We start from the raw sequence: 6,695 nt of genomic DNA on the forward strand, positions 1-6,695 counted from the left end.
GTTTTAATTCTTCCTTTCCAGTTTGCATGCTTTATACTTCTTTTTCCTGTCTAACCTGTCCAGCTTGAACCTCCAAACAATGTTGAATAGTAGTGGTGAAAGTAGGAATTCTTGCCTCACACCTAATTTTTGAGGAAAGTGTTCAGTCTTCCACCATTGAGTATGATATTAGTTGTAGGGTTTTTTTTTAAATGTCTTTTATCATGTTGAATAAATTTATTTTTAGTCCTATTTCCTGAGATTTCTTTTTATTATTAAAGAGCAATGGATTTTGTCAAATGTTTTTCCTTTATCAATTGAGATCATCATTTTTTTTTTCCTTCATTCTATCAAAGTGACATATTACATTGATTTTCTTCTGTTGAATCACACTTATTTTCCTGGAATAATCACATTTGGTTTTAATTTTCAATGCTCTAATGAATAATAGCATCACTACGAACAAAGCTAGTGGAGGTGATGGCATTCCAGTTGAGCTATTTCAAATCCTGAAAGATGATGCTGTGAAAGTGCTGCACTCAATATGCCAGCACATTTGGAAAACTCAGCAGTGGCCACAGGACTGGAAAAGGTCAGTTTTCATTCCAATCCCAAAGAAAGGCAATGCCAAAGAATGCTCAAACTACCACACAATTGCACTCATCTCACATGCTAGTAAAGTAATGCTCAAAATTCTCCAAGCCAGGCTTCAGCAATACGTGAACCATGAACTTCCTGATGTTCAAGCTGGTTTTAGAAAAGGCAGAGGAACCAGAGATCAAATTGCCCACATCCGCTGGATCATGGAAAAAGCAAGAGAGTTCCAGAAAAGCATCTATTTCTGCTTTATTGACTATGCCAAAGCCTTTGACTGTGTGGATCACAATAAACTGTGGAAAATTCTGAAAGAGATGGGAATAGCAGACCACCTGATCTGCCTCTTGAGAAATCTGTATGCAGGTCAGGAAGCAACAATTAGAACTGGACATGGAACAACAGACTGGTTCCAAATAGGAAAAGGAGTTCGTCAAGGCTGTATGTTGTTACCCTGTTTATTTAACTTATATGCAGAGTACATCATGAGAAATGCTGGACTGGAAGAAACACAAGCTGGAATCAAGATTGCTAGGAGAACTATCAATAACCTCAGATATGCAGATAACACTACCCTTATGGTGGAAAGTGAAGAGGAACTCAAAAACCTCTTGATGAAAGTGAAAGAGGAGAGGGAAAAAGTTGGCTTAAAGCTCAACATTCAGAAAACAAAGATCGTGGCATCCAGTCCCATCACTTCATGGGAAATAGGTGGGGAGACAGTGGAAACAGTGTCAGACTTTATTTTTTTGGGCTCCAAAGTCACTGCAGATGGTGATTGCAGCCATGAAATTAAAAGACGCTTACTCCTTGGAAGAAAAGTTATGACCAACCTAGATAGCATATTCAAAAGCAGAGACATTACTTTGCCAACAAAGGTCCGTCTAGTCAAGGTTATGGTTTTTCCTGTGGTCATGTATGGATGTGAGAGTTGGACTGTGAAGAAGGCTGAGTGCCGAAGAATTGATGCTTTTGAACTGTGGTGTTGGAGAAGACTCTTGAGAGTCCCTTGGACTGCAAGGAGATCCAGTCCATTCTGAAGGAGATCAGCCCTGGGATTTCTTTGGAAGGAATGATGCTAAAGCTGAAACTCCAGTACTCTGGCCACCTCATGCAAAGACTTGACTCATTGGAAAAGACTGATGCTGGGAGGGATTGGGGGCAGGAGGAGAAGGGGACGACAGAGGATGAGATGGCTGGATGGCATCACTGACTCGATGGACGTGAGTCCGAGTGAACTCTGGGAGTTGGTGATGGACAGGGAGGCCTGGCATGCTGTGATTCATGGGGTCGAAAAGAGTCGGACATGACTGAGCGAGTGAACTGAACTGAACTGAATGAATAATAGTGTTGAAAATCTATTTATGTGCTTTCAGCCATCTGTATATCTTCTTTGGTGAATTGTCTGTTCACATCATTTGCTCATTTAAAAAAACTGAGTTGCCTGTCTTATTCAATTGCAAGTCTTTTGTCAGATATATGTTGTACAAATATTTTATTCAACTCTGTGGCATGGTTTTTAGCTTTTTAACAGTACTTTTTAAGCACAGAAATTTGAACATTTGAAGTACAATTTATCATTTTTTTCTTTTATAGTTTTTGCTTTTTGTGTCCTAAGACATCTCACCCAAGATCATAGAGATTTTCACCTATATTCAATCTTATAATAAATGGCTTCTGGCTTAACCTTCATGCTCTCAGATTGCTCTCCTCTTCCTTTATTTATGTAGTGACTACGGACTTCACATAACTCTGATAGAAATGTATTGCATTTTAAAGTTAATACTTGATATGTGACTTCTCCACCATCCTGTGTCTGTATAGTCGTCCTTCAGTATCTACGGGGGTTGGTTCCAGGATTCCCACACCCTACTCCCAGATACCAATCTGTGGATACGCCAAGTCCTTTATGTAAAATAGTGCAGTATTTGCATATAACCTATACACATCCTCCTGTATACTTTAAATCATCTCTAGATTATTTATAACACCTGCTGCTGCTAAGTCACTTCAGTCGTGTCCGACTCTGTGCGACCCCAGAGATGGCAGCCCACCAGGCTCCCCTGTCCCTGGGATTCTCCAGGCAAGAACACTGTAGTGGGTTGCCATTTCCTTCTCCCATGCATGAAAGTGAAAAGTGAAAATGAAGTCGCTCAGTCGTGTCCAACTCTTTGCGATCCCATGGACTGTAGCCTACCAGGCTCTTCCATCCATGGGATTTTCCAGGAAAGAATAGTGGAGTGGGTTGCCATTTCCTTCTCCATTATAACACCTGCTGCTGCTGCTAAGTTGCTTCAGTCGTGTCCAACTCTGTGCGACCCCACAGATGGCAGCCCACCAGGCTCCCCTGTCCCTGGGATTCTCCAGGCAAGAGTACTGGAGTGGGGTTATAACACCTAATGCAATATAAATGTTATATAAATAGTTTCTGGTGCATGGTAAACTCAAGTTCTGCTTTTGGGAACTTTCTGGATTTTTCTGGAATATTTTAAACCTATGTTTAGTCAAATCCATGGATACCAAAGGCCATAGTGGTCATGCTTATACCAGGAAGACACATCCACAGACTTTTCTGGGACCCAGGGTTTCTCCTAGACAGCTGTTTTCCTGTGTTTCAGCAGAGGATGTAAGTTTGTGGCATGGTAGTCAAGCAGCTAATTACCACAGTTCATGTGGCTTTCACAGAAGACAACTACATCTGTTAAGGTTTCTCCCAGGCCCCATCTCAAATTCTTTACACTTTTTAACTAGCTCGACCCTCAAATCCCACCTACAAGTTTAAACTAAGGCCTGGAGACTCCAGACTTGTTAGTCAGATCCAGAGCAGCTTAATTCCAAACCTTTGCTCTTCCCACTATAATAACTGCCATAGATTGTGATTGGAGTCTTATTAACATATAAGTGAGCACATTTTGGGAAACAACATCAACCTGATTTTCCTCTTTCTTACATCAGATGCATCTCCAGTTGAAGTTTAGGCATCTGATTCTGAAGTTCTGCCATGGGATCTTAGAAAAGACTTTCCCAAAGAATGGCTGTTTATCCCCAGGGTTTCCCCAGTGGCTCAGCGGTAAAGAAGCCACCTGCAATGCAGGAAATGCAGGGGATGCAGGTTTGACCTCTGAGTTGGGAAGATCCCCTGGTATAGGGCATGGCAACTCACTCCAGTAGTCTTGCCTAGAAGAACTCCATGGACAGAGGAACCTGCTGGGCTACAGTCCATAGGGTTGCAAAGAGTCAGACACAATTGAAGCCACTGAGCACGCACACAGGCACAGAGAACAAGCTTACCTTTCTCAGCCCATGTGTCCCCAGGGCCACATACAACAGGGCTGTGTAGCTAGTGCACTGCACAAAAGTACATGGCTAAGGCGGCAAGTTGGGATTAAAATCTAGCTGCTTCGTTCCAGCGGTCCATGGGGCTCTGTCTCCCCAGAGGCGCACAATTCTTGTTTATTCCCTATAAAAGCAACACATTTGCTAGCAGTGGCCTTGTCCTTTAGATGAAGTTAACCAAACTCCTGAACCTTAGAGAAGTTACACGTGATAGAACTTAGCTAACTAAAGGCAAAGGAGAAAAGGAAAGATATACCCTTCCAAATAACAGCAAGGAGAGAGAAAAAAGCCTTTCTCAGGGATCAGTGCAAAGAAATAGAGGAAAACAATAGAATAGGAAAGACTAGAGATATCCTCAAGAAAATTAGAGATACCAAGGGAACATTTCATGCAAAGATGGGCACAATAAAGGACAGAAATGGTATGGACCTAACAGAAGCAGAAAATTTTAGGAAAAGGTGGCAAGGATACAGAGAAGAACTATACAAAAAAGATCTTAAAGACCTAGATAATCACAATCGTGTGATCACTCACCTAGAGCCAGATATCCTTGAGTCTGAAGTCAAGTGGGCCTTAGGAAGCATCACTACAAACAAAGCTAGTGGAGGTGATGGAATTCCAGCTGAGCTATTTCAAACCTTAAAAGCTGATACTGTGAAAGTGCTGCACTCAATATGCCAGCAAATTTGGAAAACTTAGCAGTGGCCACAGGACTAAAAAAGGTTAGTTTTCATTCTGATCCCAAAGAAAGGCAATGCCAAAGAATATTCAAACTACTGCACAATTGCACTCATCTCACACACTAGCAAGGTAATGCTCAAAATTCTCCAAGTGAGCCTTCAACAGTATGTGAACCAAGAACTTCCAGACATTCAAGTTGTATTTAGAAAATGCTGAGCAACCAGAGATTGAAAGAGGAGAGTGAAAAAGCTGGTTTGCAACTCGATATTCAAAAAACTGAGATCATGGCATCCAGTCCCATTACTTTATGGCAAATAGATGGGGAAACAATGGAAACAGTGACAGACTATTTTCTTTGGCTCCAAAATCACTACAGATGGTGACTACAGCCACGAAGTTAAAAGACACTTGCTCCTTGGAAGAAAAGCTATGACCAACCTAGACAGTGTGTTAAAAAGCAGAGATATTACTTTGCCAACAAAGGTCCATCTAGTCAAATCTATGGTTTTTCCAGTAGTCATGTATGGATGTGAGAGTTGGACCATAAAGAAAGCTATGTGCTGATGAACTGATGCTTTTGAACTTCAGTATTGGAGAAGACTCTTGAGAGTCCCTTGGACTGCAAGAAGATCAAACCAGTGAATCCTAAAGGGAAAAAAAAGGCCCTTCCTGGCTTTATATTTTGATCACAACTTTGGTCACCTTCTCATACTACTTTATCTACTTATTTAGTTAATTGTTTTCTTATTTGTTTTTTACTTATTTAGTTAATTGTGACCCCATAGACTATAGCCCACCAAGCTCATCTGCCCATGGAATTCTCCAGGCAAGAATACTGGAGTGGGTTGCCATTTCCTTCTCCAGGGGATCTTCCTGACCCTGGCATTGAACCTGGGTCTCTTGCATTGCAGGTGGAAGCTTTACTGTCTAAGCTACTAGGGAAGCCCAATTTCAGGTAGGGGGCTTAGTTATTGTTATCTCACCAAGATGTTTTAAGTTGGTGATGCTTTTCAGTTGGAACTCTTTCTAAATACATTTTAAATACTTTTCATATATTTATAGAATGACTGTTAGGTTTTACTTGGCTTTCATTGCTGTACCTGCTAGTTTTTACTCTTTGGATTTTTATTTTGTTCATGTCTTCTTCTTTGCTATCATGATGTATTATTTTTCTTTGGAGAGTGTAACTGAATTAGAGGAGGTAGGTAAACCATGGGCTTCCCTGGTGACTCAGATGGTAAAGAATCTGCCTGTAATGCAGGAGACCTGGTTCAATCTCTGGGTCGGGAAGATCCGCTGGAGAAGGGAACGGTAACCCACTGCAGTATTCTTGCCTGGAGAACTGCATGGACAGAGGAGCCTGGTGGGCTACAGTCAATAGGGTCACAAAAAGTCTGACACAACTGAGCAACTAACACACACAGGTGAGCCATGGTGTCTTTTATCTCTCATATGTGCCACAGTCAGAAAAAAACTAAGAACCTCTATCTTTTGGGAAGATTGTTATCCACTTTTCATTTAAATTATTTCACTTCTGGTACTTCATCTAATAAGGTTCTTACATGACTCCTATCTGTCTGGTAATCCCTGTTTATTTACCATCTCCATCATGGAATCTGATACTTTGATTTCCTGACAGTGACTTGCCCCAGAACCCTCTTGGGAGTTGGTGGTTTCTTTTTGCTGAAGCTAACTATATGCTTTGTAAGAATAACCTTTGTCCATCTGCCTGTCATCTTGTCTGAACTCTCAGTATTAAAAGATTTATCCTTTGTGTGAACAAGCTATTTAATGCTTCTGGGGAGCAATACATCATTTCTGATGTTTTCTTTTGACAACCAAAATAGTGACAAGATTGCAATGGAAGAAAGGGCGAAGAAAGGAAGGAGAGCAGGGAGAGGTGGGTCGGGCTAATGCTCTGTTTCATTTCCTCTCTCTTCTTTCAGTCCATGCTTGGCAGATGGACTTAGCCTATTTAGGTGATAGGGAGCATCCTCAGGTTGGAATGTAAAATTTTGTGTTCACTGCTCAGCAGTGCAGTGTGGATGAAACAAGTGGCCACACAGCCTAACTGCATGGCCAAGCCACATGTCGTTTCCTCTCTG

This window comes from Bos grunniens, chromosome 3, assembly GCF_055505025.1.
Source record: "Bos grunniens cultivar Pamir isolate PY7600 chromosome 3, Bosgru_T2T1.0, whole genome shotgun sequence".
Lineage (NCBI taxonomy): Eukaryota > Metazoa > Chordata > Mammalia > Artiodactyla > Bovidae > Bos > Bos grunniens.